Source organism: Lepisosteus oculatus, unplaced genomic scaffold (assembly GCF_040954835.1).
Source record: "Lepisosteus oculatus isolate fLepOcu1 unplaced genomic scaffold, fLepOcu1.hap2 HAP2_SCAFFOLD_160, whole genome shotgun sequence".
Taxonomy (NCBI): domain Eukaryota; kingdom Metazoa; phylum Chordata; class Actinopteri; order Semionotiformes; family Lepisosteidae; genus Lepisosteus; species Lepisosteus oculatus.
In genome coordinates this window covers 95,385-105,420 of record NW_027167705.1, presented here as the reverse complement: position 1 = coordinate 105,420, position 10,036 = coordinate 95,385, and the positions used below count along the sequence as shown (strand labels likewise).

The 10,036-nt window shown below is 37.6% G+C and overlaps 1 non-coding gene across 1 annotated transcript; it reads left to right on the top strand.

Moving 5' to 3' along the window:
* The first annotated feature begins 9,682 nt into the window (after window positions 1-9,682).
* trnas-cga (transfer RNA serine (anticodon CGA)) lies at window positions 9,683-9,764 on the top strand. The gene has a single exon. It is a non-coding gene; the product is annotated as a tRNA-Ser (tRNA).
* Window positions 9,765-10,036: the final 272 nt, after the last annotated feature.

The window sequence follows — 10,036 nt, the reverse complement described above, 5'->3', positions numbered from 1 at the left end:
AATTAAATCCAAACTCAAGAGGGCAGTTGCCTACTGAAGTTCAAGAAGTCATCAATTTTAACCTAGCAACACATTAAAGGCTGCATCTATACAAGTACGATTCTAGAAATGCTCACCAGATTACGTTTTAAGAAGGAACTGCGCCTCAGGTTCCGCCGAGATCTTAACTCGGATTGCAGGATTCAGAGTCCGGAGTGTGGACTGATGGCGCACGGAGGGTCCACATACTGTGGATCCCTCAGTGATCTTCCCCGTGTTCAAACAGCCAGCGTGTGACTCCCCTGTCCCCGTGACCTCATTGCTCTGCTCTCGCCTCTGTGCAGCCGAGCCGGACTCATGGTAAAGTGGAAAAAAATATGCCCTCAACGTGAGATTGACTCTGGAGCGAGGATAGACGTTACCTTTTTATCGTTGAACAGGATATATGTGATGTGGCGACTACAGATGCAGCCATTCAAAATGCGCGGTAAAAACCCGCGGTACGGTAACCTACCCACAAGCCACCGCGGGGCACCGGAGGGTACCGCAGGGCAAGTGATTGGCTGGCCAAAATGACCGACAGGGGCACTCGTGGTGCATTGGTTGGTAGTGCAAAGATTTAATCATTTAATGTCTTTACTGTGCACATTTTAATCCGCTTAGTTTTGAATATTTATATGGATTTTACCACTAAAGGGAAATTTTAGTAGCTGAGCATAAAAAGAAGAGGAGCATAACGCATCTGAAGGTCATAAACGATATTAATTTAGGAACATAAACATTACTGTATGTATGTAAACTGTACCGTGTATGGCTTGTCTTGGTAGTTTAAAGAAAAAATACACACCAGTCTTCCATTTCTCCCTAAACATTTTAAGCATGAAAGTTTTATGAAACGGTACCCAAATATACGATTGCTGTATAGAATGAATTTTAATTTTAAAAAATTATTTAACACGAACATTAAGCTGTTTACATCTTCCGCCTGAGAACAGTCACCCGTTGCTACCCAACGCAGAATGGTGATTGGCTGACACCATCTGACACCCCTCTGATTGGAGAAAAAAGACGTGCTGGTTTGCTATACCAGGAAGAGGATTTCTTTCTATTCAAAACGTGTATTTTAAAAGTTTAAGAAGTAAAAACCTTACAGCGTACACAGATTTCTAAACTGATCAGGATCGTTATCTTTGTCTTATGCATAATAATGTTCACCGCTCTGTCCAGCAAATTAATAATAAACTTTATTTTATATAGTTTTTTAAACGAATAAGTAATTAGATTGCTCATAAACCTAATCACTTGCTTTTTCTTTTTATTTAGGCTCAGATTTCAACTATAGATCGTATTATTAATAACCATAATAACAACCAACCAACAAAAACAACCATATAAACATAATACCAACCAAAAACATAGATAACAACCACAATACAAAATCAAATAATCAAACCATTTTACACTCGCAAAGTCCTCCAATTATCATAATCCCGCCCCTTATGCAAAACCAAACCTTCCTCCCATCCCAGTTTATCCTGTTTATCATAAACAAAATCCACCTCAATTTTCAACATAAAGCATTACAAAAAATCAATACCACAACACTCCATACTCAACAACGATAATTCACAAACAGCCAGAACATGTAACTACACATTCCCAAACATACCCAAACATAGCCCCGCCCCTTATGCAAAACCAACATCCCTCCCCTGTTCTCTCTCTCCCCTGGCGGTTGTAATTGTTTTTATTTTCAAATAAATTTTAGCAAAGTCATGTATTTTAAAAATCTTAAGATTTTTCTATTTATGTCTTTATTTAGTGGTTTCATTAGTGACTAAGGCTAAACTTTCTTGGAAAAATGTCTTTTATGTAAACCATGTTTGCTATTAATTCATTCAGGGCTAAAATATGTTCATTGTCTTCTAATGAAAGAAGGGTTCCTTTCGCCGTAGTCGGGAGCCTAGCCTTTAACTAGTAAGTACTGTATTTACTGGGTTTTTTTTTGGGGGGGGGTGTCTTTCGCTGGAAATCTCGCCTCCTACTTTGAAAATACCCGTGAAACCGGTTCAATTCGTCACAGCCAGCACTCCTGCAGAGAGTTGGGTTGTACAGTACTTGCAGTGTATACAGTACACGCGTTATGCTCTTCGTTAATGTCTGTGAAGTTTTATTTAATCTCTGAGCCATACTGATTCTTCTGGAAGCCAGTTTCCGCCAGGGAGTAAAAAAAAAACACACTATGGTATTCTCTCCAATGCAGTGCAGTTAAAAACATACCTCTGATGCTGCTCCTAAATGAATATCGTTTATGACCATCAGAAGCTTTATGCTCCTTTTCTTTTTTCCAGTGGATTGAACAGGGAGAGGCATTTCATGATGTACTTTTCACTGATGAAACAACAGTGGCTCTGGAACAGTTTTCAACCATGTCGTTTTATAAAAAGGGGAGATATGTACACGTTACTGAAGCTAAAAGTTTAGCCTTTGTCACTGATGTAAACACTAAATAAAGACATATAGAAATCCCTACTTTACAGACTGTATATGGCTGGTATTGGTAGTTTAAAGAAAAAATACACACCAGTATTCCACTTTCTCCCTAAACATTTTTAGGATCAGAGTCTTACATGTGGTTATTTCGAAAACGTTTGTACGTGCTCCTTCTTACCATGTTACTGTTTACCGTTACTGACCATATTAAGTTTAAGTGCCTGTGGGCACTTTTCCTGTCCGTGGGGGGTGGACCGTCTTTCATTAGAAGGTTAGTCTGTTCTACTCTGAGAATGTAGAGGGGGTGGGAAGTGTCCGCGGTCATTTAATTAGTATTAAAATCTTAGTTATCTTTCTAGTTCACAGGTTTGCATGCATAATTTAATTTTGAAAGCCACTGAGACATCAGGTACTACTGTTGTATTTATGAAAAAGAAACAAAACAAAAAACATACTAACAACTGTGCCATCCTACTCCTTAGTTAATACATTTTATTATTCATAAACAGTTAACATTGTTAGCAAAATATTTTGAATTATATTTAACCCTATTTTTTCTTTAGTTTTGTATTTAACTTATTATATGATAGTCAGACTTAATGTATATTAATGTATATTTGAACAATGAAAATATATTTTTACAAGATTTTACATTAAGCACTTAAAATTAATATGGTTAATAATAGTAAACTGTAACATGCTGTAACAAGATCGGTTAACTGCGAAGAAAATCCTTTCAGAGAAATTTTTCAGGTGTGAAGAACAAACCTGTTCCCACACACCCTGCCCCCACTACCATTAGAATATACACAAACATTTTAGCGTTTCATTCTGAGCAGAAGACCCTCACACCTGAAGAGTGCTGGCTGTGACGAATTAAACCGGTTTTACAGGTTTCAATCACAGATTGGGACTCAGTAAAGTAACACACAGCGCCACTGGATTTGATAATACTGTACCTAACCAAAATCCGCAATATGGAAACAGAACCTAATTGTTGATAGATGATGTACTCGTAACATTTTTTCAAGACGAACTACAACATTTAAAAAATGACTTGTATGTACTTGATATCTCTAATCAATCCACGGGTTCCAGCACAAAACGAAACTAAAACGCATACCGTTTAGCGCTTCTTATTAGTTGCTCAAAAGTAATATGGCCGTATGAAATGCATAATATAAACCTAGAAACATATACGTGAGCAGTACTTAAGCACTGTAGTATCGGTGTTAAGACATACCTCTCAAATACTGTAAATCAAGTTAAAAATATCTCAAGACCGATTCTGGTCGTAATTAAACCATGTTTTCTTTTTCATCTTGAAATAACTCATTTCTAAATACCTTTTTCACTGTTAACATCTTGTAGCAACTTTGCGACAAAATATACACTCTGACAGTTCATCCTGCTACCAACATTAAATAAAACAAATCTTAAGATTTCTATATTTATGTCTTTATTTAGTGGTTTCATTCGAAGCTTACAATGTTTAGGGAGAAATGGAATACTGGTGTGTATTTTTTTCTTTAAAGTACCGAGACCAGCCATATACTGTATGTTAAGATTTCCCTTCAGTGGTAAAATTAGATATGAATATTCAATACTTAAACGGGCACAGTTAAGACATTAAATATACATATACATATTGTATACAGTACAGTTTGCATACGGTAATATGTTTATGTTACGCGATTAAAAAATAAATAAATAAAACTGGAAGGTCCAGCACCACCATTATGTTTATATGGTTGTTTTTGTTGGTTGGTTGTTATTATGGTTATTAATAATACGATCTATAGTTGAAATCTGAGCCTAAATAAAAAGAAAAAGCAAGTGATTAGGTTTATGAGCAATCTAATTACTTATTCGTTTAAAACGCTATATAAAATAAAGTTTATTATTAATTTGCTGGACAGAGCGGTGAACATTATTATGCATAAGACAAAGATAACGATCCTGATCAGTTTAGAAATCTGTGTACGCTGTAAGGTTTTTACTTCTTAAACTTTTAAAATACACGTTTTGAATAGAAAGAAATCCTCTTCCTGGTATAGCACACCAGCACGTCTTTTTTCTCCAATCAGAGGGGTGTCAGATGGTGTCAGCCAATCACCATTCTGCGTTGGGTAGCAACGGGTGACTATTCTCAGGCGGAAGATGTAAACAGCTTAATGTTCGTGTTAAATATTTTTTTTAAATTCAATTAAACGGGCACAGTTAAGACATTAAATATACATATACATACTGTATACAGTACAGTTTGCATACGGCAATATGTTTATGTTACGCGATTAAAAAATAAATAAATAAAAATGAAAAGTCCAGCACCAGCTGGATTCGAACACACAACCTGCCAGTTGGTAGTCACGCACCTAGACCAGTAGGCTACAAGACAGCTCGCATGACCAGGTAGGCGAAACAGCCCTACATAGCTCTGCCGCAGTACACGGATATAATCATACCGTTATTAAATTCTTTAGATACGCGATTCCATATTATATTCCCTTTTAATCAAATTCTAAAAGTATGCTTGTTGACGTATCCGGTATCACGTTAGTTAAAGACTTCGAAGCTTACAATGTTTAGGGAGAAATGGAATACCGGTGTGTATTTTTCCTTGTGATATTTTAAGCTCTAGTTGAATGATAGGTGTCGCATTTTAAATCATTCTCGTAGCTAGAAATTATGAAACGCCCTGTTAAAAGCAAGGAAGTTTTTATGCCCCGTTGAAGTAAAACAAAATGCCTGACAAAGTATGGCTTGGACAGATTCCAAGTGCTTGTACAAATGTGCTAAAGAAATTATACTTTGAGTATACAGCTTGTCCAAAGTCATCCATTATTAATACTATTAGTAATATCTTCAGTAAAGGTTTTGATGCATAAATATTTCTGATAAAGGTAGGTTGTGTACTTTTGTCCAACTGAGCAGTCTTGCTTTCATAAAATATACCAACATTTGAATGACTGATGATTAACATGCTGTAATACACAGTTCAAAATTAAAGGCTCGAATGCTATACATGAGAGGTTAAGCTCCCCCTGGCGGTTTTACAAGGCGACGCCGGATAGCTAGTCACATGACACACGTGATACCGCGTGATACCCCGGTGGGCGTGTCGCGGTATGCCGTGAAATACCTCACCCATTTTGAATGGCTGCATCTGTAGGTTCAATTTTGTATCCTCTTTAAAAGATTAAGGACTGGGGTGAGCGTGATTTACCACCCTTTCAGCTAAGAACCCGACGTGCGGACCGTTTAAGCTGCATAGACTCGGTCGTTTAACTCTTCTCCATTAGAAGGGTTAAGGTTAAAGAAAAAAACATTGCTGACTTCTTTTTTTTTTTGCCAGCCTCGAGTGCTGATTAGCAAGGTTTGTATTTCATGTTTTGCAAGTTGCATCCATTATAAGAAAAACAAGTCGTTCAAGACAGGAAATGAATGCTTGCATTTAATTAAGTCTAGCCGTAGGCGGTTGTCCATAATGACCAGTTCTGTTCGAGAAGAAAGAACAAAAAAGGCACCGCTGGGATTCGGAGCCAGGGTCTCCTGTTTACTAGACAGGCACTTTAAGCAACTAAGCCACGGTGCCCCAGGAGAGCTGTCCTTTGACAGCCACTTGGACACACCACTCAGACACATCTGCATTCGGTGTGTGCTCCGCCTGCTCGCTGAGCAAGTTGCCACCTTTACATATAATAGCAACATCAACACCAAGAGAAAGGGTGACAAATGGCTTTTATCTGGAACTTTTCATGTCCAAGGAGCTCAATGTGCTTTCTGTGTACAACAGGGCCACTGAACTCCACACTGGCCACTGAACCACAGCAGTGGCTTGCTGGCTTGACACCTCTCAAGGAAAATGTTGAAATTGCATGTGGAACAGGAAAATGACTCTCAGGTGCCCATTGCTCATTTTCAGACACATTTATGCAATACTTTCACCATGCGTTGAGCAATAGGGATTAAAGATAGCAGAGGTAAGGTTTAAAAGTGATTCTGAGGTGCAACACATCAGCGATACAGCTAGGCATCTGAAATGCGGGGTTTGAGAGCCCTTCAGGGAACACCGTACCCTAAAGGTACCAGAAGTCCACTAGTATAAGCATTAAGTCACTGTCACCCCTGTTACAATGTGATTGCTACATATCTTCATTTCTTTGGTTTTTAAGGAGTAAGAGTGCAGGGGGTCTAAATCTGCGATCCAGTGTGTTGAAGTATTTCACAAGACTACCTGTAGCCCGTCTGAAAATAAATCCTCATTCTGATTATTGCCCTGGGCATGTACCAAAAAATTACTGAGCATATATATATCTCACTGTGTTGAAGCTAGAGACCTGTATGTAATAATATGATGCTAAAATGTTATTTTCACATATATTAATGTAATAAATGATTGCTTATGCTTTATAAACAAACCTAATTAAAATAAAAGCTTAAGTTTTGTATTTATCTTGTACCATAGAACATGATTTTCTTTGTATTTCAAGCCCACAGTCCAAAGTGTCCAAATGACGCACTACATGATATAAGGAAGATTATCACATGCATATCGGTATTATCTTTCTTATGAAAATGCATTCCTTTCATTACCTTTTACTTTTTAAAATGAACTCAAATTGTGTATAATGTAATAATTTAAGTAGAATAGATTCTAATAATATAATGATCCAGTGTGTTGCACTACTTCACTGCTTCACTGCTCTATGCCGTCTGGAAATAAATCCTCAGACTGCTTACTGCCCTGGGCATGTACCAATAAATTACAGGAGCACATCTATATATCACTGCGTTGAAGCAGGAGACACACAATCACTGCAAACACATCCTAAATACAGTGTTCCATCACCTTTGACCTCATCCAGAACATATCATTTCTTGAAAGGGATTGCTGTCCGAATGCACATCTGAATCCCAAACAGAATCTCTAGTAATATACGATCGTTTGTGAAACATGCAAATGACTGTCTCAGGGGCCCATTCCTCATTGTCAGACACATGTATGTAATGCTTTCACCGTGCATTGAGCAATAGGGATTAAAGACGCCACAGGTAAGGTTAGATGTCATGTTCTATGATCATTTCTTTCAGCATTAGGGACTAAATATACTAAACGTATGATGCTAAAATGTTATTTTCACATATATTAATGTAATAAATGATTGCTTATGCTTTATAAACAAATCTAATTAAAATAAAAGCTTAAGTTTTGTATTTATCTTGTACCATAGAACATGATTTTCTTTGTATTTCAAGCCCACAAAGTGTCCAAATGTTCTATGATCATTTCTTTCAGCATTAGGGACTAAATATACCAAACGTATGATGCTAAAATCCTGAAAAAAGGATGTGCTCCATCTTGTCAGTAGATTGGATTCCAAAACTGATTTGGGTCAATATACATTATCTTTGAAGATAAGGTACAGTCTACTGTAGGGAACCATCAACTTAGAAAGCATTGGCCTTCCCTGGGGGTCAGGTAGGTGCAAAAGATAAACCTTTATCCTATCTTTATATTAAGATAAGTGGCCAAGCAGTATTTTTCCAAGTTTCACCAAGCTCATCATGTTGCCATAGTAGACAAAGTTCTATAAAATGTTAAATAACTTTTAAAAAAAGCATCTTGGTCTTTCAGTACTGTACAAGGTGAATTAAACTGTCCCTGGTAATAAAAAGTAATTAGAAGCATCTCAGAAACTTTATCTCTAGAAACATTAGCTGTTTTATATCATGTAATTTAGTGTGATGTTGTCAGAATTCAAGGACATTATCACACACAGAAATTGGTTCAGTTAAATCTAAAAAACACAGCTAAACATGGGTTTAAATGTAACAGAAGTCTTACCTCTTGTCAAAAGATTTAATTCAAGAAGCGATGTAATAAATGATTGCTTATGCTTTATAAACAAATCTAATTAAAATAAAAGCTTAAGTTTGGTATTTATCTTGTACCATAGAACATGATTTTCTTTGTATTTCAAGCCCACAAAGTGTCCAAATGACGCACTACATGATATAAGGAAGATTATCACATGCATATCGGTATTATCTTTCTTATGAAAATGCATTCCTTTCATTACCTTTTACTTTTTAAAATGAACTCAAATTGTGTATAATGTAATAATTTAAGTAGAATAGATTCAGGTAGGAAATATAGAGTCATGATGTTTATGGCTGACATCATTTCACATGGGTGAATTTTAAGCTAAGAAACAAAAACATTTACAATGAAGATACCATTGCTTAATTTTTAATGCCTTTAAAAAATAAATACCTCCTGAGAATAATTTGCCACTCCCAGATCCTTGGTAAGGTACTGTTTGAATCCAATCAGGAGAGGAGCATCCAGGGAGTGCTTTCTATAGAGTCCAGCTTGGGCCACTCTCTTCCGGCCTGCTGATACTTTTTAACTACTCAGGGCCTGTAAGGATATAAAACACCGGTTTAAACATTTTATACCTATAAGACAAATAGAATTTTAGTAAAAAATAGATACATCTGAAAAATAAAAAGTCTTACTGCTGATAGAGTTCTTCAGAGCTCACATCTTCCCCTTCCTTATCCGCTTCTGTTTCAGTTTCTAGAGCAGCCTCTGGCATCTCTTCCTCCTGGACAGCGGCCTCTTGCTCAGGGCCGCTGGAATGCAGGTAGATTCTTTTCAACATGCTTTTACATAATATGTTGTAACAATGATTTCAAAAAGAAACTACAGAAGCCTTACAGATTAAAAATATCTCACCTTGTGCTCATTTCCCTCTATTCCCCGTGTTGCAGTGGTGGGATGACGTAAATTACTGCTTCGACACGTAACGGCATTATAATCAAATGCAAGAGCTGAAGGCTTTAGTTTTGTTTCGTTTTCTATGGCGTTCGTAAGCGCGCAAATCAAAGGCAATTCCTGCGTCTAACACGAATGTAAATGCTTTTGAAAGTGCAGTGTGGTGCAGCTTGTAAAATCCTTGTCCACATTTGTGGTTTGTTGATGTTTTTTCTGTCTGCCAAAGTTGCATTTTGACATCTGGACGGGGAGACTTTATCATTTGAACGTGAAGCCAACCTTAAACCCTCTGAGGCGTGTCTGTCTGCCGGCACGTATTTTGTGAAAGGTATTTTTTTTTTTAACGGAGAGCGACTTTGAAAAAGTTTCCGCAGCCACCTCGCACTCCGTGTTAGATTATAGGAGGAATGCGGCAGCGGCGAACTCGCTGTAGTCGTGGCCGAGTGGTTAAGGCCATGGACTCGAAATCCATTGGGGATTCCCCGCGCAGGTTCGAATCCTGCCGACTACGGCGTCTGCCGCACGTCGCTTTGTGCCTTCGCTGAAAAGGCGTAGTGCCGCTTCTCCTTTCCTCGTGCTATAAAAACGCTAAATCGCTTGTCCCCGCTGCCATGGAAATCAATTCTTCAGGTAACCACACACTTTGTGTTCGCACCTCTGGTGCTCTACTTATGCCTTTGAAAACCTAATGAATAAAGCTGAAAGAACCGACACAATATGTAGGTGCTCGTAAAGCACGCAGTAAAGAACTGTTAACAGCAAGGTTTCAGTGGGTTAACTGAG